Source organism: Dendropsophus ebraccatus, chromosome 2, assembly GCF_027789765.1.
Source record: "Dendropsophus ebraccatus isolate aDenEbr1 chromosome 2, aDenEbr1.pat, whole genome shotgun sequence".
In the NCBI taxonomy this organism is placed as follows: Eukaryota; Metazoa; Chordata; class Amphibia; order Anura; family Hylidae; genus Dendropsophus; species Dendropsophus ebraccatus.
In genome coordinates this window covers 105979303-106000323 of record NC_091455.1, presented here as the reverse complement: position 1 = coordinate 106000323, position 21021 = coordinate 105979303, and the positions used below count along the sequence as shown (strand labels likewise).

The 21021-nt window shown below is 41.7% G+C and overlaps 1 protein-coding gene across 2 annotated transcripts in view; it reads right to left on the bottom strand.

Annotated features, from left to right (window-relative positions):
* DROSHA (drosha ribonuclease III) overlaps positions 1-21021 on the bottom strand; it is a 214898-nt gene that overhangs the window by 134311 nt on the left and 59566 nt on the right. The gene's annotated exons all lie outside the window — the stretch shown is intronic.

The window sequence follows — 21021 nt, the reverse complement described above, 5'->3', positions numbered from 1 at the left end:
AAATCGTTCGAATCTAAACGATAATCGTTCGGTTGAAATGCAGTTAACGATTAACGACCGAACGAGAAATCGTTGATCGCTTTATAAGACCTGGACCTGTTTTTATTGTTGCTCGTTCGCAAAACGTTCGCAAATCGTTCACATTGAATAAGACGTCGTTCGCAGTAGATACGAACGCAATAGCAAAGAAATAGCGAAAAAAAAAATATTGCAAATACGATCATAAGTAATGATTATCATTCCATGGAAATGAGTGAACGTTTTCAGGTCTTTCGCAATAGTGGTCGTTTGAGATTGTTAATCGTTAACGATAATCTGAACGATAATCGTCCGGTGGAATAGGGCCCTTATAGTATTTCTAGCTACCAGTGGCCACAGGAGCACTGCTAGTACAGTGACTAAGGGCCCTATTCCACCGGACGATAATCGTTCTCATAATCGTTAACGATTAACTATCTCAAACAACCGCTATTGCGAAAGACCTGAAAACGTTCACTCATTTCCATGGAACGATAATCGTTACTTATGATCGTATTTGCGATCCTTTTTTCTTCGTTCGTATCTACTGCAAACGTCCGAACGCCGTCTTAATCAATGCGATTGATTTGCGATTGTTTTGCGAACGAGCAACAATAAAAATAGGTCCAGGTCTTATGAAGAGATCAACAATTTCTCGTTCGGTCATTAATCGTTAACTGCATTTCAACCGAACGATTATCGTTTAGATTTGAACGATAATCGTCTGGTGGAATAGGGCCCTAAGTTAAACAGCATTTTTTGGTTTAGCGTCCTTATTGATTCATTTTCTATTTATATTAATAATATATAAAAGGCAAATTATATATAAAAGGCAAATTAAAGGTAGATATACATTTTTTAACTTTTGCATTGATTTCTGCTTTAGGCTGGGTTTACACTGCATTTTTTCTGTCTGTTTAATGAAAGGAAAAAAAAACGGATGAAAAAGGTGTGCATTTGTGCGCATCTGTTTTCCCATTGACTTCCATTATTTAAAAAAAAAAAAAAAAAAAGGATCAAAATGCATCCATTTTTTTAGTGTACACAAAAGCATTTCTGTATGCTAAAAAATTATGCATTTTTGATTTTTTTTCTTTTTGATTGTAAGTCAATGGTAAAAATGTATCAAAATGGATGCATACAAATGCATCCGTTTTTCCATCTGTTTTTTTATTAAACGGATCCGTTAAACGCACAGCAAAAACGCAGTATGAACCCAGCGTTAGATGGTGCGGTCCAGGCATCTTGTTGGTCTCCCAGGTGAGGCCCAGGCATCACTTTGGTCTATTAGTGAGGTACCAGAAGAAAAGATTTGAGAAGCCCTGCCCTATGTTCTAATGGGAAACCATGGGTCCCGGATCATTCATATAGCTGTTGTTTAGAAACGTAAAATCTACCTCAATACTGTTGCATACCGACAACATGGATGGACGGATGGACAGACAGAAAGGTATATTTCTCATACTGGACTTTAAAAGCTAGTGTGCAAACTCTTTGGGAATAACAGAAAAACTTTTAGTATAAAAGACACATTCAATCAATACTTTCAACTTCAACAGGAACAACAACACAAAACCAGAGCTGCATAGGAAAATGCATTCATGTGTACTACTAAGACAAAACTTACAAAGAGCTTGTATGTCTTGAGATTTGAAAATGCCATTTTAGAGCTCGCTTTTGTGTGAATCTGACATGCTGTTTTTATGACAGGTACCACAACTTTGCTTTACACAATGCACTGGAACATTTCACAGCAAGGTCCATTCAAGCAACCTTTGCGGTTGCCTTAACTCTAACATTGCATCCAAAAAAACAGCAAATCAGTCATCATAAATGAATCTTTTATTCTTTTATTTCCCCCCACAATATATTTTTCCTAAAAGTATATATATAATTATATATACGTGTGCGCACATTAAATACACAAGCATATCTAATTGTAATAGATTAGGAATACCACTTTGGAAAGCAAACATTTCTGTAGTATGCTTGCAATAAGAAATGGAAACATATCTATGTGCACTTCAGCCTCCTAAGCTAGAACATAATTTGCAGTCAGTGGGAGACACTGATTGCAGTTTGCAGTTTCCATATCCGATTATCTGCACAGTTCTCCCTGCCTGTCATGCTTCTGCCTTATCTCCCTCTGCCCCATTTTGTGGTGAAAGCCGCATCTCAGCCAGCTTGCCCCCCTGAGCATCTACAAATATATGCTGTATTAGAACTATGCTGTCCTCACTACTTAATAGCTGTGCTCCTGTTACCGCTCCCTGACTAGAACAAACTCTGGAGAACAATTTGTAGCACATTTCCCAGGAGATAAAAAGCAAATAGAGGAAAAGGTTAGGCAGCCTTTTCCATCCACATATTACACCCCGGCTGCATTGTATGACTAATGTCCTCTTTACATAAACAATGGAAACCTAAGGGTACTATTACACAAAGCGATTTTTTTGACGATCAACGATTAATGATAAAAGGAACTCAAACTACGCTATGGCGAACAACCTGTAATCTTTCACCCAATTACATGGACCGATGATCGTTACTAATGATCTTTATCGCATTTGTCCTGTTGTCGCCACTGTGTTCGCTGCTACTGCGAACGACTGAACAATGTCTTATTACATGCGAACGGTTTGCGATAAACGATAAAAATAGGTCCAAATTCTATTAAACGAACAACGATTTCTCGTTGGTCGTTTAATCGTTGTCTGCTATTAAACTAAACAATTATCGTTCAAATCCGAACAATTTAAAGCGACTCCGTACCCACAATCTGACCCGCCCAAACCACTTGTACCTTCAGATAGCTGCTTTTAATCAAAGATCTGTCCTGGGGTCCATTCAGCAGAAGATGCAGTTATTGTCATAAAAACAACTTTTAATCCGGCAGGGCTGTGTCTAACGGCCGGGGCTTACATTTGTGTATGCATTAGGCTGGCACCACCTCTCTGTCCTACCTCCTTATCATTAGGAATACTCCAGGCATATTGCTTACTATTCCCCACCTGTGGCAGCCCGGCACATGGGCTGGATCGTTAATACACCTGTGCAAAGCTCAAATAGCAGTAAAAGTTCCTGGATCATTCCTAATCATGAGGAGGGTGGGGAGGAAGGACGGAGAGGTGGTGCCAGCCTAGTGCATATACAAATGTAAGCCCCGGCCGTTAGACACAGCGCTGTATGATTAAAAGTTGTTTTTATGACAATAACTGCATCCCCTGCCGAACGGACCGCAAGACAGATCTTGGATTAAAAGAAGCTATCCAAAGGTACAAGCGGTTTGGGGGGGGGGGGGGGGGGGTCAGATTGTGTGTACAGAGTAGCTTTAATGATTTTTCCAATAATCGTTCTGTGTAATACCATCCTAAGTTAGTGGATCCCCTGCTCAATCTGCTGCTTATACTCTGCCCGTGCACCACCGGAGAGTATTCAGGCTTCACTACACACCTCTTATAGATACAAGGGGCATTTCACCTTTTGTATTTTATGACATTCTCCAAAGATAAAATGTAACATTTTGACAACTGGAGACAAACAAACAAGATCTCTAGATTTCAAAGTATCTGAAGTTCTATGTGGAAAGTCTGTGTTCCACATATGCGACAGACAAGATGATGAAGCTGGTCATTTTCAGACGTCTTCCACTTCCAGCAATCCCTTACACTTTTTAATGTATGCAGTATGATGTAGCCGATTAGAACTGTAACAGGCATCAGCCCATCACCATCTGTTCTCCAACATGTTGAATAACACTGACATGACTTGGAGCATTATAACATGACGCTTATGGGAAATAAAAAAAAAATTGTATTTCCCACTGTAACATACTACACATATGCCTGTTGAGCCATTGTGGTGCTCTAGATAACATGGTGACTGTGCCCATAATGAGGGGAGAGCTCGTTCCAATTTGTTTTCATATAATTAAAATGTCTGTCTAAACATAAGTTAAAGTTTCTGGCCAGGCAACACTTGATACACATTGCAAATGAACGCCCAATAAGTTGCTTGTCTGGTGTAAGCACAGCCTTGGCGTGCTTTTGCTATTGATTTTATGTGCTGTATTAAAAGCCTTTAGACATTATGAGACCTTGTGGAGAAACATTTAGGGCTTTTATGGGACAGTTATGGATGTATCCAACTAGCTATTGCGGAAATGGGATAAAACTATAGAACAAACAAAAGCTTTTGGGAATACTTTAAAAAGCAATAATCTTCAGCATTATCCTACTCGTACCCAGGAATTATAGCCTGCAGCCATCTTTGTGCACATATGAAATGAAACACATTTTAGGCCTTGAGATTTCTAAGCCCACTCTTAGAAGCCAGGTTTAATTTATCTGTGGAGCACAATAGTGAATGTTTATTGAGCCATTTTGGCATCACTTACATATTCTAGTACCACCTGCAGGATGTGACAATCTGATGAACTGTGTATGAATAATTAACATAAACTGCTATAGGAAAATATACTTTTATATAAAAAGATCACAAAACTAATATTTAACCTTAAAAGGTATAGAGAAAGCAATGCACTAAAAGGAATATCATTCAGACTGAATTCATACATTTGAAAGGTTTTTCCAAGTTTTATAAACAAAATTTAATACAACAAGCACAGTATTTCACACATCTCAGGGTAATAAGTAATAACATAGCGCAGTATACATTATTATCCATAAAAAACATATTTACACCCCGCAACCAATGCTCCGTCCAGCTAGAATGTAAATACAGATATAGACATTCAGGCATTAAAGATTATGGCCCAAAAAGGTTGAAGAGAGAAAAAAAATCCATAAAAACAACCATATTCGCCATGTAAAAAAAAAAAAAAATATGTCTGTATGTACCCCTTGGGTGGAACATTTTGGAAGCAATAACTGCAGCTACAAGAACACTGTGAAACATTCCACATAAAGAACATAATAGGAAAAGATCTGCAAATATGGTGAAAATGATGATGATGATGGTGAGGGTGCTTTGCTGCCTCAGGACTTAGAAAACATGCCATTGTTAAAAGAACCATATAGTCACTGTATTGTGCGCTGTACCAAAACTGTTAAGAATAATCACCATGTCATCTAAAGCGTAATTGGGTTTTAGAGTGATCCAAAACAACAAAAGTAAACCTACATTTGTGTAAGTTACAGTACAGCATAGGTTACTATTATAAAATAAGATGAGGGCTCTTTATTTATTTATTCCCCTATTTTCCAGCTGATAGGCCTTTGCTAACTCCTTCACGACCAAGGACTTAACTGTACGTCGCCGGTCGGGAAGGGGAGTTTAGAGCGAGGCAGCGCGGACAACCGCCGCAATCCTGGGTGCTATTAACCCCTTGCCTTTAAAACCTGTTTTGGCCTTAATGACCAGGCTAATTTGTTAAAATCTGACTTGTCTCACTTTATGCGCTTATAGCTCGGTGATGCTTTAACGTATGCTAGCGATTCGGAGATTGTTTTTTCATCACATATGGCACTTTATGTTATTGGCAAAATTTGGTCACTACTTTGTTTTTGTTTTTGTGAAAAACATCAAAATATCAGGAAAAATTTTAAAAATTTGCATTTTATGAACTTTGAAATTCTAAGTCATAGCACATAAATTAGTTACTAAATCACATTATCAATATGTCTTTTTTATTCTGGCATAATTTGGTAAACATATTTAATTTTTTTATGGTGTTACGGAGCTTAGAAATGTATCAGCAAATTATCAAATTTTCATGAAATTTCCAAAATGGATTTTTTTTAGGGACCAGTTCTTTTTTTAAATGGATTTAGGAGGCTTGTATACTGGAAACCCCCATAAGTGACCACATTTTGGAAACTAGACACATTAAAGAATTAATCTAGGGGTATAATGAGCATTTTAACCCTACAGGGGCTGGAGGAAAGTGTTCACCATTAGGCCGCAAAAAAATGGAAAATTTAAATTTTCCAATAATATATACGTTTAGATTAAAGTTTCTCATTTTCAAAAGGAACATGAGAAAAAAAGCATGCCAAAATTTGTAACGCAGGTTCTCCGGAGTACAACAGTACCCCATATGTGGGCGTAAACCACTGTATGGGCACACAGCCAGGCTCAGAAGGAAGGGAGCGCCAATTAGCTTTTTTTAGATTTTAGATTTTGCTGAAGAAGTTTCTGAGCGCCAGGTGCGTTTGCAGAGCCCCTGTAGTGCCAGCAGAGAGGAAAAACCGCCATAAGTCACCCCATTTTGGAAAGTAAACCCCTCAAAGAATTCATTTTGGGGTGTGGTCAGCATTTTGACCCCACAGGTATTAGAGGAAAGTATTCAAAATTAGACAGTTAAAATGAAAAACCTGAATTTTTCCAATAATATGTTTGTTTAGTTTAAAATTTCTCAATTTCACGAGGAACAGGAGAGAACATTCACCCCAAAATCTGTAACGCAGGTTCTCCTGAGTAGAACGGTACCCCATATGTGGGCATAAACCACTGTATGGGCACACAGCGAGGCTCAGAAGGGAAGGAGCGCCAATTAGCATTTTCAGTGCAGATTTTGCTGAAGAAGTTTCTGAGCGCAAGGTGCGTCTGCAGTGCCCCTGTAGTGCCAGCAGAGTAAAATCTCGCCATAAGTCACCCCATTTTGGAAAGTGCACCCCTCAGAGAATTCATCTTGGGGTGTGGTGAGCATTTTGACCCCACAGGTATTGGAGGAAAGTATTCAAAAGTAGACAGTAAAAATGAAAAACTCGAATTTTTCCAATAATCTGTTCCTTTAGTTTGAAATTTCTCAATTTCACGAGGAACAGGGGAGAAAATTCACCCCAAAATCTGTAATGCAGGTTCTCCTGAGTAGAACGGTACCCCATATGTGGGCATAAACCACTGTATTTTCAGTGCAGATTTTGCTGAAGAAGTTTCTGAGCGCCAGGTGCGTTTGCAGTGCCCCTGTAGCGCAAGCGGAGTAAAAAAAAAACAAAAAAAACATAAGTCACCCCATTTTAGAAAGTGCATCCTTCAAAGAATTCATCTTGGGGTGTGGTGTGCATTTTGACCCCACAGGTATTAGAGGAAAGTATTCAAAATTGGTCATTAAAAATGAAAAACTCGAATTTTTCCAATAATATGTTGGTTTAGTTTAAAATTTCAAAATTTCACAAGGAAAAGGAGAAAAAAATTCACCCCAAAATCTATAATGCAGGTTCTCCTGAGTAGAACGGTACCCCATATGTGGGCATAAACCACTGTATGGGCACACAGCAGGGCTCAGAAGGAAGGGAGCGCCAATTTGCTGGAGCAAAACCGCAGCTAGTAATGGTTATTAGAACAGCGCAGTTACTAAAATACAATTAAAAAAAATGAGATTACAGGTAATGCGGGGGGGGGGGGGGGTTACGGACAGTCTGGGTTGGTTATGGGCAACCTGCTGTGGTTACGGGCAACCTGCTGTGGTTACGGGTAATCTGGAAGTGGTTACGGACAGTCTGGGGTGGTTATGGGCAACCTGCTGTGGTTACGGGCAACCTGCTGTGGTTACGGGTAATCTGGAGGTGGTTACGGGCAACCTGCAGTGGTTACAGGCAACCTGCTGTGGTTACGGAAAATCTGGGTTTGTTACGGATAAACTAAAGTGCTTATATGTAATTTGGGTTGTTTACGGCAATCTGGAGGGGCTCATTGGCAATTTGGGTTGGTTACAGGCAACGTGGGGTGGTTAGAGGCAACGTGCGGTGGTTAGAGGCAACGTGCGGTGGTTACGTGCAATCTGGCGTGATTACGGGAAACCGGGGGTGGTTACGGGCAACCGGGGGTGGTTACGGGCAATCTGGGGGGGGGTAGGGGTAATCTGGGAGTAAACTGCAATTATTACTATAATAAAAAGTGTGTGTTTTATTTTTTTGTATGTTCGTCACTTTTTGTACTTTTACACATTCATTTTCACTGTATTACTATGATTACTGTGATATTTTCTATCAAAGTAATCATAGTTCAGTGACAGAGACCTAATTGGTCTCTGTCACTTGAAATTTTCAGAGTTGGCTGGTTGTGGAGCGCATGCACACTTCATAACCAGCCAGGACGTCGAGGAGGAAGGACCTCCCAGGATCAGGTGAGTATATGGGGAAGGGGGGGTGACTGGGGGACGGGGGTGCCAGGGGGGGTGGGGGGCGACTTACTGACACTTTTTATCCCCGGTCACCAATGATTTATGGTGACAGGAGATAAAAAGTGCTTCTTTGCACTAGGAACAGGCGATCAGCGGTATGTAGTATATACCGCCGATCGCCTGCTCCGGGACCACAGGGGGGTCCCTGATCACTGCCCCATGCTCTCCGCTACCTCCGGTGGCGGAGAGCATGGGGCTTTGATCATTTATTAAATTCCATCCCTGCGAACAAACATCGTTTGTTCGCAGGGATGGGGGCGGCCATCTTGGATCCGATGGCCGCCCGGGGAGGGAGCAGGTTAGTTATCGCCCTACTAGGGGGGCTGATCTGGGGTCTGAGGGGACATTTTTCATCTCCCCCCACCGTGAATTCACGGTGGGGGGAGATGAAAGCTATCGGCGGCTCTGGTAATTCCCGGTACCGGAGATCACCGCTATAACGGTAATAGCGATGATCTCCGGTATCGGGGGACAAGGGGAGGGGGCCGAGAGACACACTTGTTGTGGCGGTGGGGGGAGGCAACGTGCTGCAGCCTCCCCCCGCCGCCCGATCTCCCCATAGACGCTGTGGTCGCATTGACCGTGGCGTTTATGAGGTTAACTGCCCGGGGGGAGCGCGGCTCCCCTCCGGTCAGAGGCAGCAGGAGGATGCTGTGTGACATAGCATCCTCCTGCTGCCCAATCTTCTATAGGGACAGCGGGGGAGGCAGGGAAGCCATGACGTTCCTGGAACGTCATGTTGCGGGAACTACCTGTTTTACATGACGTTCCAGGAACGTCATTTTGCGGCAAGGGGTTAATAGCCCGGGACCAAGGCTATTAGTGGGCGCAGTCCAATCGCCACTCCCGCTAGAGAACCATTTAGATGCAGCTGTCATGGCTTTAAATTGTATTTAAAATGGCTATTTCTCCCCCATCCCAGGTGCTATTAATAGCCCGGTACTGCGGCTATTAGTGGGCGTGGCTCGATTGCCACGCCCACTAATGAACCATTTAGATGTCTTACAGCTGCATCTAAATGGCTATTTCTCCCCCATCCCTGGTGTCTAGTGGGCAGATTGCTTGACTCAGACTGTTTCTGCCATGCTGCTGGACAACAGACCCTCTTGTCAATCAAGCTATACCATCTTGGATGTATTGAGAGGAGCCTTGGCCCTAAATGGAAGTACCAGACCATTACTGTGAAGTTATGAACATGCAAAGAACTGTGTCCTATCTCTGAACTGTAGCCAATGAGAAGTTTACATGTGTATTCTTGTCCATTTTGAGCCCACCCTGAACTGTATAAGACCCCACTGTATTTGCAATAAAGTGGGTGCACCCTCCTGAGAGAGGAGCGATACCAACGCATGTGTTTTGTGTTATTTTCTCACTGCCGGCCTCAGCGTTATAATTTGGACAGGGATAGTCATTCGAGGAATAAGAGTGAATCAAAAAGATATTCACTCTTTCAGGTATTCTGCTGATCTGGTCTGCAGCAGACCAGACCAATAGAGCACTGATCTAATGGATCAGTGCTCTAATATATACACAGCATTGATCTCAATGGAAGATCAATGCTGTGTATTTAGAAGTCCCCCAGGGGACTTCTAATTACTGTGTAAAAATTCCCCTCCCCAAATAAAAATTTAAATCACCGCCCTTTTCCCATTTTATGAATAAAAATAAATAAATAAACATATTTGGTATCGCCACGTGCGTAATCGCCTGAACTATAAAATTATCCCATTCCTGCTGTTGCACAGTAAACGGCATAAGAGCAAAAATTCGCTAAATAGCAAAATTGCGCTTTTTTGTTTGCATCAAATCCAGAAAAATTGTAATAAAAAAGCGATCAAAAAGTTGCATATACGCAATCAAGATACCGATAGAAAGAACAGACCATGGCGCAAAAAATGACACCTCAACCAGCCCCATAGACCAAAAGCGTAAAGCATGGTCATAGAGCATTTTTAAGGAGCATTTAGATTTTTAAAAAGGTTTTAATTTTTTAAAAACCATCAAATAAAATTAAAGTTACACAAGTTACATATCGTTGTAATCGTAATGACTTGAGGAACATAGATAATGTCAGTTTTACCATAGGACAAGTGTTGTAAACACAGGAAAAAAACAAAAGCACAAAAACGAAAATCCGCACGGTCCTGATGGGGTTAAAGGGAAACGGTCTGCTCAATATTATGGGCACATATTATTAGGGACATAAAATAAATACGAATTGTCTCTTTGTGGATGGCCATCTGCTAAATTGTGAAATCACGTTTCTCTTCCACGCGGCTAAACTGCTCCAGCCGGCCCTTATGCCGGCCCCCCTCTGCTGCGTCATAAGCTGCTCAGCCACGATTGGCTAAGCATAATCGCGGCTGAGCAGCTCATGACGCGGCAGAGGGGGGCCGGCACGAGGGACAGCTGGAGCGGTTCGGCCGTTCTCCCGAAGATGTAGTCATTGTCCCAAGATGGCGGCCGGGGGTCGACAGTAATGTGGTGAGTATAATGCACCACACTTCCGGGGCGGGGGGGAACACAGGGAAGGGGCCTATTCACTTACATAACACACATTACAAAGTTGTATAACTTTGTAATGTATGTTATTTTGTAAATAAATGTTTAGCGCTGCACTACCCCTTTAATACCCCCTTGTGACACCTCTGTCAGTATCTACAACATTGTACCTTGAAGAGAGCTGAGAGATTCCATTTAACTAGGACTTTCTTTTGCATGCCAAGATAATCTATAGATGTACAGTATTTAATCAGCTGCCATAGTCCCAAAGAGGGTAACCAAGTACATGTTTCACTAATCTGAATATACTTACAAAAATTCAGAGAACTCATAAGTAACAGATTTCTCTATACTGAAACAAGAAAGTATAACTTACAAAACTAGAAATAAGCTGATCTTTGCAATGGTGTACCGTAGCCTTTGACTGCTATGAGTGTGACATTCTATGACATTACCACAGAATCCTTTACAAAGCTAGTGATATTTTAAGCTTTATTGCACTGGATGCTGCTGTAACACTGTGACCAGATGCAATTTCAAAGGCTTGAATATTACTCACCTTAGCAATCCTTTTAATTTAAAAATATTAAATTATAATGTAGGGGAGCTGCAATGGTAAGTGGTACAGATACTAATACAGGAGAAACGTCACGGGGGATGTCACGCTAGGTAAAGGGAATGCCTTACATACATCATTTTGGTTTCATTAATTAGATTTAACTTCTCAGAACAGAAATAATGTGAGTACAATGGGGCACATTGTAAAATTGCCATCCAGCACTTTTCAATCATGGCTGCTTTCACGCAATTTGACTTCAAAGCATAACATTTGGTATATAAAAGAAAAAAAAAAAGAAATACATAAAAACGCAGGTTGTAGCTAAAAGTCTGGGCGAACTTGTAGGGAGAATTACATTTGTAATATGGCATGCAATAGACCATGTTTTTTTATGTCAGATTTATGTGGAATCAAAGGTATCAAATATGAGGCTTACAGAGGTAATGTAAGGTCCCATGTGTCTTAATAATTTCTGTACTAATAGGACTGAGTATGAAGGCAAGCGGCATGTGTGAAATTTACGCCCTGATGCGCTAAGTACCAGGGCACGAGGGCGTAAGTTTACGCCCGATGTCGTTAAGGGGTTAAAGGATGACACTCTGTATAGGTCGCATGTCATGCGTTTAGTCTCTTTTTTTTTTCAACCAGCACAAGACTAAAAATCTGCCTACAGGAGACTGGACCTGGACTTCTGGTAGGTATAGCTTCTTCTTTTTTTTACAGCATGATAACAAAAAAAAAAAAAAAAAAAGTACACTGCAAACTTGCTTTATTTCACACTGTTGATTTAGATTTTGAAAGTTATAACGACAGTGACGCTTTAAGGCAACTAAACATTTTTCTCTGGAATTAAAGTGGTGGTTTGAGGGGGGTTGTTGTTCTTGACCTGTGTGTGAATCCCAAAAGGTAAGGCCTGCATCTCTCAGACATTTAAATATCTGACACGGGAATACCCCTTTATATAATCCCCCTAACTATAGTATTTTTTTCCTCTTTTTCTAAACAAACTTGAGCAGCTTTATTTTTATCTCCACACAGTTCTCCTTTATCGTCGGCTCCTTACCTTCCAATTTCTTTTCTACAGTACTAATTACACCTGTTCCTTATGTGGTATTTAGTAAAAAAAAATAGTCGGGTAGTGCTCGGCAAGGGTCATTTATTTGCCTTATTTTCTGACTCTTTCATCACTTTCATTCCGGTCATTGTTACATTTGAGGAGAAGATGAGTGATGTGTGGGTTTAGAAAATTATATTTGGCCAGACATAGAGCTGCTGACTGCTGACATTTAAAATATACAAAGGGTTCTCTTAAGATACAATGAAGTAATCTTTCACCCAGAGGATGTTAAGAATAAAGACAGAGCTGAGATAACTCCAACAAAAGACATTAAACTTTAACTTCTATGTGTAGATTGACCAAAAGAACAGAAAAGAATCTTCATGTGCCCATAGATGACCACAGTGGATGCCAGATGATACCTTATGTGGAACACAAAGTAGACAAATATAAATGTTTTTGCATTTCTACCTGGCAACATTTTAAGCAACTTTTATCAAGGTGTTTGCTCTATTTTTGAGCAGTTTACACTAGGGCTGGGCGATAATGGCCTAAATCAATATGGCGATTTATCGTACATGTAGCCGCGGTAACGATAAATTGAACAATAATTATGACACGCCCCTTTTAAAAGCCCCATTTTCCGATGGTAATACAAACGTGGATTTATTACATATAACAATGTGCAGCAAACTTCACAAGTAATACACAACGTTCTGGCGTCTCCTACACCATTTTCAAGTGCCACTTGAAAATGGCGTAGGAGATGACGAAACATTTTATATTACTTGTGAAGTTTGCTGCACATTGTTATATGGAATAGATCCACGTTTGTATTACCATCAGAGTGCTGCAGAGTATCTTTTACTAGCTGACTTGGTATTGAACTGCTGGCCTCCACAGTTCGTTTAGTGTGCTGCCTATATTGTTTGCTTTATCTATCTATCTAACTCCTATCTATCTATCTATCTATCTATCTATCTATATGTGTGTGTGTGTGTATAGACAGATAGAGAGGAGATAGAGAGATAGATAGGAGATAGATAGATAGATAGATAGATAGATAGATAGGAGATAGATAGATTGATTGATTGGAGATAGATAGATAGAGAGGAGATAGATAGATGGATAGATAGATAGATAGATAGATGATATGATATAGATAGATGATATAGATAGAACTATCTCCTATCTATCTATCTATCTATATCATATCATCTATCTATCTATCCATCTATTTATCTCCTCTCTATCTATCTATCTCCAATCAATCAATCTATCTATCTATCTCCTATCTATCTATATGTGTGTGTGTGTGTGTGTGTGTGTGTGTGTGTGTATGTATAGACAGATAGATAGGAGATAGATAGATAGATAGATAGATAGATAGATAGATAGATAGATGATATGATATAGATAGATGATATAGATAGATGATATAGATAGAACTATCTCCTATCTATCTATCTATATCATATCATCTATCTATCTATCCATCTATTTATCTCCTCTCTATCTATCTATCTCCAATCAATCAATCTATCTATCTATCTCCTATCTATCTATATGTGTGTGTGTGTGTGTGTGTGTGTGTGTGTGTGTGTGTGTGTGTGTGTATGTATAGACAGATAGATAGGAGATAGATAGATAGATAGATAGATGATATGATATAGATAGATGATATAGATAGATGATATAGATAGAACTATCTCCTATCTATCTATCTATATCATATCATCTATCTATCTATCCATCTATTTATCTCCTCTCTATCTATCTATCTCCAATCAATCAATCTATCTATCTATCTCCTATCTATCTATATGTGTGTGTGTGTGTGTGTGTGTGTGTATGTATAGACAGATAGATAGGAGATAGATAGATAGATAGATAGATGATATACATAGACAGATAGAGAGGAGATAGATAGATAGATAGATAGATAGATAGAACATCTATCTATATCATCTATCTATATCATATCATCTATCTATCTATCCATCCCCAGTCACTCAGTGGCTGCAGGGGGTCAGGTATAGGTCGGCACCTCCTTGCTCCCCCGGGCACCGCTCTCTCTCTCCCGCACAGGAATCCTCGGCCCCTGTCACTCGGTGCTGTAGCACATATACCTGTGTCCCCCGCGGGGGAGATAGGGGTGTATGACTATACAGGGGGGCAGATAGGGGTGTATGACTATACAGGGGGGGGGCGGATAGGGGTGTATGATTATACGGGGGGCAGACAGGGGTGTATGACTATCCAGGGGGGCTGACAGGGGTGTATGACTATCTTGGGGTGGCGGACAGGGGTGTATGACTATCCATAGGGGGGCGGATAGGGGCGTATGACTAAACAGGGGGGCGGACAGGGGTGTATGACTAAACAGGGGGGGCGCGGATAGGGGGGTATGACTGTACGGAGGGGTGAATAGGGGCGTGTAACTTTACAGGGGGCACATAGGGATGGCAGGTGGATAGGAGAGTATTATACAGGGAGGTGCATGCTGGTACCTGTAGTCCCCTCAGTAACAATAGAGGGCTGTAACATAGGAGGAATGGATGTGCTGCAGCAGGCAGGATACCACACACAGCAATAACTTATCCTGCCTGCTGCAGCCCATTCATTCCTCCTATGTTACAGCCCTGTACTGGTACTGAGGGGACTACAGGTACAGCTTCTCCTTCAGCTATGACATGCCGGCGTCACTGCACACACAGCACAATAACATGTGCAGGGACGCCAGTATCAGAGCGGGAGGTGGAGGAGTAGCAGGGCCTAGGTGACAATGCGGCCCGCCCCGCCCCCCGCCCGTCTGAGTGCCCTGTGCCCGTCTGAGCGCCCTCAACCCCACCCGTCCGGTCCCAGGCCCCGTCCCGCCCCACCTGTCCATCCATGCGCCCACCCGTCCGGTCCCAGGCCCCGTCCCGCCGCACCTGTCCATCCATGCGCCCACCCGTCCGGTCCCAGGCCCCGTCCCGCCCCACCTGTCCATCCATGCGCCCACCCGTCCGATCCCAGGCCCCGTCCCGCCGCACCTGTCCATCCATGCGCCCACCCGTCAAGTCCGGCGTCCCTGCACACACAGCACATTGACATGTGCAGCGCTCGCCGCCCGGGGGGGGGGGGGGGGGGACTCGGACGGGACTGGTGCCGGGGAGGGCAATGTCAATGTGCTGTGTGTGCAGGGACGCCGGACGGGACCGGACTTGACGGGTGGGCGCATGGATGGACAGGTGCGGCGGAACGGGGCCTAGGACTGGACGGGTGAGGGTGTTTGGACGGGCGGGGGGCGCTTGGACGGGTGGGGGGCGGGGCGGGCGGCATTGTCACCTGGGCCCTGCTGCTCCTTCACCTCCCGCTCTGATGCCGGCGTCCCTGTGTGCAGAGACGTCGGCATGTCAGTGGTGGAGGAGCAGCAGAAAAAAAATACAAAAATATTGCAGATACCGTCCTGGCTAAGTTGAGGTCGGTTAACCGACGCCAGTGACGGTATCGGTATTTTTGCGGTATACCGCCCAGCCCTAGTTCCACTGCCACACTACTTCACAGAGGAGGGTTTTTTTATCCAGTGGATCTCAACAATAGGGGCAGCAAGTAAGATTTGGGATATACAATAATAACAGAACATCTTTACATTACACTACTTTAAATTAAAAGCAGTAACCCAAGCTGTAGTAGACTGTATGGAACTCATATAAGTAGCATTTATACAGAGGTCCCCAAAGGGAAAAAAAAAAAAATTAAATGCAACGTTCAATGGCGTGCACATAATATTTGTCACCTGTACTTGGAAAAAAAAATTGTTACATACACAATGATGCATACTGTAACGTATGCATAAGATTCTAACATGTAGGTTTAATTTCAGAAAAGAGAACTCAACTTTAGTTTCAGGAACCAGAACAGAATTTAGCTCACATTTTACAGCATATGTGGGCTATATATTTATTGTTTGTTGTTTTAATAGACTGCAAAGCAGCCAAGCACACAGCTTCTATTCTGGACTAGGTTCACATCATGACTGGGAAAAACTCATTGTATAGGTCATTAAAGGGGTAGTTCACGAAAGAAGAATGCTTTCAAATCAACTGGTACCCGAAAGTGCCAGAGATTTGTAATTTACTTCTATTAAATAAATCTCACATCTTCCAGTACTTATCATCTGCTGTATGTCCTGCAGGAAGTGGTGTATTCTCTCCAGGCTGACACAGTGCTCTCTGCTGCCACCTCTGTCCATGTCAGGAACTGTGTAGAGCAGGAGCAAATCCCCATAAAAAAAAAACTCCCTGCTCTCCAGACTGGAAAGAATATTACTTCCTGCAGGACATTCAGCAGCTGGTACTGGAAGACTTGAGATTTTTTTTTAATAAAAGTAAATTACAAATCTCTGGCACCAGTTGATTGAAAAACCCCTTTAAAATAGGTATGGGTGTGACTATAGATTTTACCAACCACTAAGATAGTCCATTTGGCATGAATTCGATCAGTATATTTGCTGGGGATAAAACTGTTTAGGATACAAAATTACATAAATTAAGTTGTTTTTTTTTAGGGTATATTTACACATGTCATATATGCTGCAGATTTCCCTGCATGACATCTGCAGGTAAAAACCACAGCGAGTTTTGATAGTCACATTATCTTTCTTTCAATATAACAAAATCTGCAGTATCAACTACACTATGAAATTTTCCATCACATACACAGCACTGGGTGCATATGCAGAGAAACTCGCAGACTACATGTTCACATATTACCCGTAGTTAACGATTAACGACTGAACGAGAAATCGTTGATCGCTTTATAAGACCTGGACCTATTGTTGCTCGTTCGCAAAACGTTCGCATTGAATAAGACATCGCTATTCATTCGCTATCTATTGCGAACGACTGAACGAAGAAAAAACGATCGCAATTACAATCATAAATAACGCTTATCATTCCATGGAAATGAGTGAACGTTTTCAGGTCTTTCGCAATAGCGGCCGTTTGAGATAGTTAATTGTTAACGATTATGCAAACGATTATCATCCGGTGGAATAGGGCCCTAATGGTGGTTTTACACGGAGCGATAATTCGCCCAATCGCACGATTAACGATTTTTTTTTTTTAAGTTTTTTTTTTTTATTTTCCAATATAAACCATTTACAAGTGATTGACATATTTAATGGGCTACCTTTACAAAAACTTATTCCGGTTAAGCATAATAACAGCAAATGAGGCAACTTTACACTTCGTCCTATACCCTTATGCTTCTATTCAATAGTTCAAACTACCCCCTGTAGCCCATATCCATGTACATTTAAAAAGACACATCTTTATTAACCCCCCAAACCCGACCCAACCCACCCCCGACCGACTATGGAGGGGGGGAGAGAGAGAGAGAGAGAGAGAGAGAGAGAGAGGGGGAGAGAGAGAGAAGAAAAAAAAAAAAAAAAAGAAAGAAATTAATCACTGGTCCCATGAGTCCCATATATTATGGAACTTCCTGCAACCTTTTTTAGTGCGATAAGAATAAATTTTTTCAACTTGCTGAGTCTGTTTTATTAAGTTTTCCCATTCTTTGATCGATGGTGCCTGTTGGTCAATCCAGGCCCTCATAAGGATCACCCGAGCGAGCTGCAGCAACTTAGAGATAAGAAGTTTCTTACCAGAAAGGTCCATTGAAGAGCCCAAAATCAAACAAATAAACGTAAACGGAACAATGACTCTCAGCCTTTGCTGTACATACTCAGTTATAGCCCTCCAATAACCTTGTATATAACTACAGGTCCAGAGCAGGTGAAGGAGATCTGCCCCTTCCATGCCACACTTGATACACCTTGAGTCTACCCTTAACCCCATCTTTGCTAATTTTGCGGGAGTGTAGTATAACTTATTTATAATTTTAAATTGGATAATCCTATGATTATAATTTAGTGAAGTGACCCTATTATTCCCCACTATACTATCCCAATCAGTACTTGGTATTGGCCCCAATTCTTTCTCCCATTTACATTTCATTTTAGTCTGTATTCTTACTGTACCATGCCTAACCAATAAGTTATATAGCCTACCTAAAACTCCCCTTCTATATGTTATCATATTCATAGCTTGAGTGGCAATTTCGTGATCCTGTACGTTGAAAATTAACTTATCCTGAGTGAGCTTAACCGCGTGTTCTAGTTGCTTATAGTATAAAAAATGTGTGCCTAAAAGATTGTGTTCCCGAATCAATGTGTCAAAAGGCAGAAGTCTGCCTGAAGAGAACAACTGTGTAATATTTCTAATCCCTCTATTTAACCAAAAATTATATTCAATATGTTGATTAAATTCTACCAAATTATTGTTGCCCCAAAGAGGGGTACATTTGAGGCTGTGATTTATTCCACAAAGTTTCTTTACCTGTGCCCATGCCTTAGTCCATAAAAAAGAATAGGAGGTGCTATACCCCTGTGAGCTGTGAGCTATTCCTGCTTCCAGAAAATTAAGCATGCTTACACAATATTTATTCCTAGGGCCCATAACCGCATTACCCATGGGCTTATTATAGTAGAGTAAGGATTTTTGAATTTGAACCACCAAGAAATATAAAAATAAAAGTCTGGCATAGAGAGGCCTCCTTCCCCCTCCTGTACAGTGAAGCTGCAGTATTTGATACGCACATGTTTACGTCCCCAGATCAAACTGTTAAGCACCCGCTCTATTCCACTAAACCACCGGTCCGGTATCCATATGGGGGATGCCCTCAGTATATAGAGAATCTGTGGTTGAAGGATCATCTTTATCAAGGCCATACGATCTGCCATTGTCAAAGGTAATCTAGCCCAGATTTCTATTTTTTTCCCTATTCTATGCAACAAGGGCTTGAGATTTTGATCTAAAAATCTAGTTACCTCATCTGAGATCCAGATACCAAGGTACCTGAATCCCTGGTCAGATGCAACTACCTTCATCCCAAATTCTGGCGTACCCACGCCATGCTCAATGTTCAGTAAGGAGGATTTACTCCAATTTACTTTTAGCCCGGCGACCCGGCCAAATTCGTCTAGTCTGTCCATTATTAAAGGAATAGTCTTGGCTGGATCCCGAGCAAACAGAAGGAGATCATCTGCATAAAGCACAATTTTTTCTTCTGTGCCATTCAGACCAAATCCCTCTATCCTCGAATCCTGTTTGATTAGCAACGAGAGTGGCTCTATATACAGGGCATATAGAAGGGGAGATAGGGGGCAGCCCTGCCTGGTACCCCTAGACAGAGCAAACTGGGAAGTTACATTACCATTTATTATAAGTCTTGCGACCGGTGACGCGTACAACAGTTTTATCCATTTAATTACATTTGAGCCTAAACTGAACTCCTCTAGGGTCCTCCATAAGAAATCCCACTCCACCCTGTCAAAAGCCTTAACAGCGTCAATTGACAGGATGGAGCGGGGGAACCCGGTCCACAACTGCAAATTTGCCATCACACGGTCAATGTTCGTAAACACAGACCTACCTGGGATGAACCCATTTTGTTCACACCCTACCAACTGTGTAATAACCTCTTTGATCCTGTTAGCTATAATCTTAGCAAAGATTTTATTATCGGAGTTAAGAAGTGAAATCGGCCTATACGAATCCAACCGTCTGGGGTCCTTCTCCTTCTTTGGAAACACAATAATCATAGCTTCCTGCATCGAACTAGGTAGTCTCCCGGTATTACAGGATTCATTAATGACTTCGGTGAGAATAGGAAGTAGGGAATCTACATATTTTTTATATAGCTCGAATGGCAAACCATCCGGCCCAGGAGTTGAGCCATTGGGAGCTGAATTAATGACTTGCTTTATTTCCAGTGCGGAAATGGGAGCATTTAATTAACGATTAACGATTTTGAATGAACGATTTTTTTTTATAACGATCAGCGTTTACACGGAACGATGCATCGTACGGAATATTCGTTTTGCGAACGCTTAAGCCTATTGGTGTGTTTACACAGAGAGATTTATCTGACAGATTTCTGAAGCCAAAGCCAGGAACAGACTATAAAACAGGGTGCAGGTCATAAAGGCAAGACTGAGATTCCCTGTCTTTTCAAGTCCATTCCTGACTTTGGCTTCCAAAATTGGTCAGATAAATCTGCTTGTGTAAACGCACCATATCTCACACATAGGGGAAATCGTTGAAAGAATGTTTACACTGAACAATCTGCGAATTTTTTGCGAACGATCAACGACGATTTGAGAACTTGTTGAAAGATCAAAATGAAAGATTTCTCGCTCGTCGCTTGATCGTTCGTTGCGTTTACACGTACGATTATCGTTCGAATTCGACCGTTATCGGGCAAATTCGAACGATACAATGTCTGTGTAAAACCACCATAAGTCTTTTATTCCAACATGCAAGGCTTGCAAAGAGCCAGGAACTAGACTAGACAAAAGAGGCCAGTTAGAAGCCTCCTTTCCTGTCAATCACGCCCAATCACGCTGACCGGCAGAGGGACGTGACTAGTCATGGCTACTTCCCGGCTCTCGGCTTGTCTTGCGCACAGGAATAAAAGACTTAGGGGGAGATTTATCAAACATGGTGTAAAGTGAAACTGGCTCAGTTGCCCCTAGCAACCAATCAGATTCCACCTTTCATTTTCCAAAAGAGTCTGTGAGGAATGAAAGGTGGAATCTGATTGGTTGCTAGGGGCAACTGAGCCAGTTTCACTTTACACCATGTTTGATAAATCACCCCCTGTGGCTGTGATTCCATGCAATCTAATGTAATG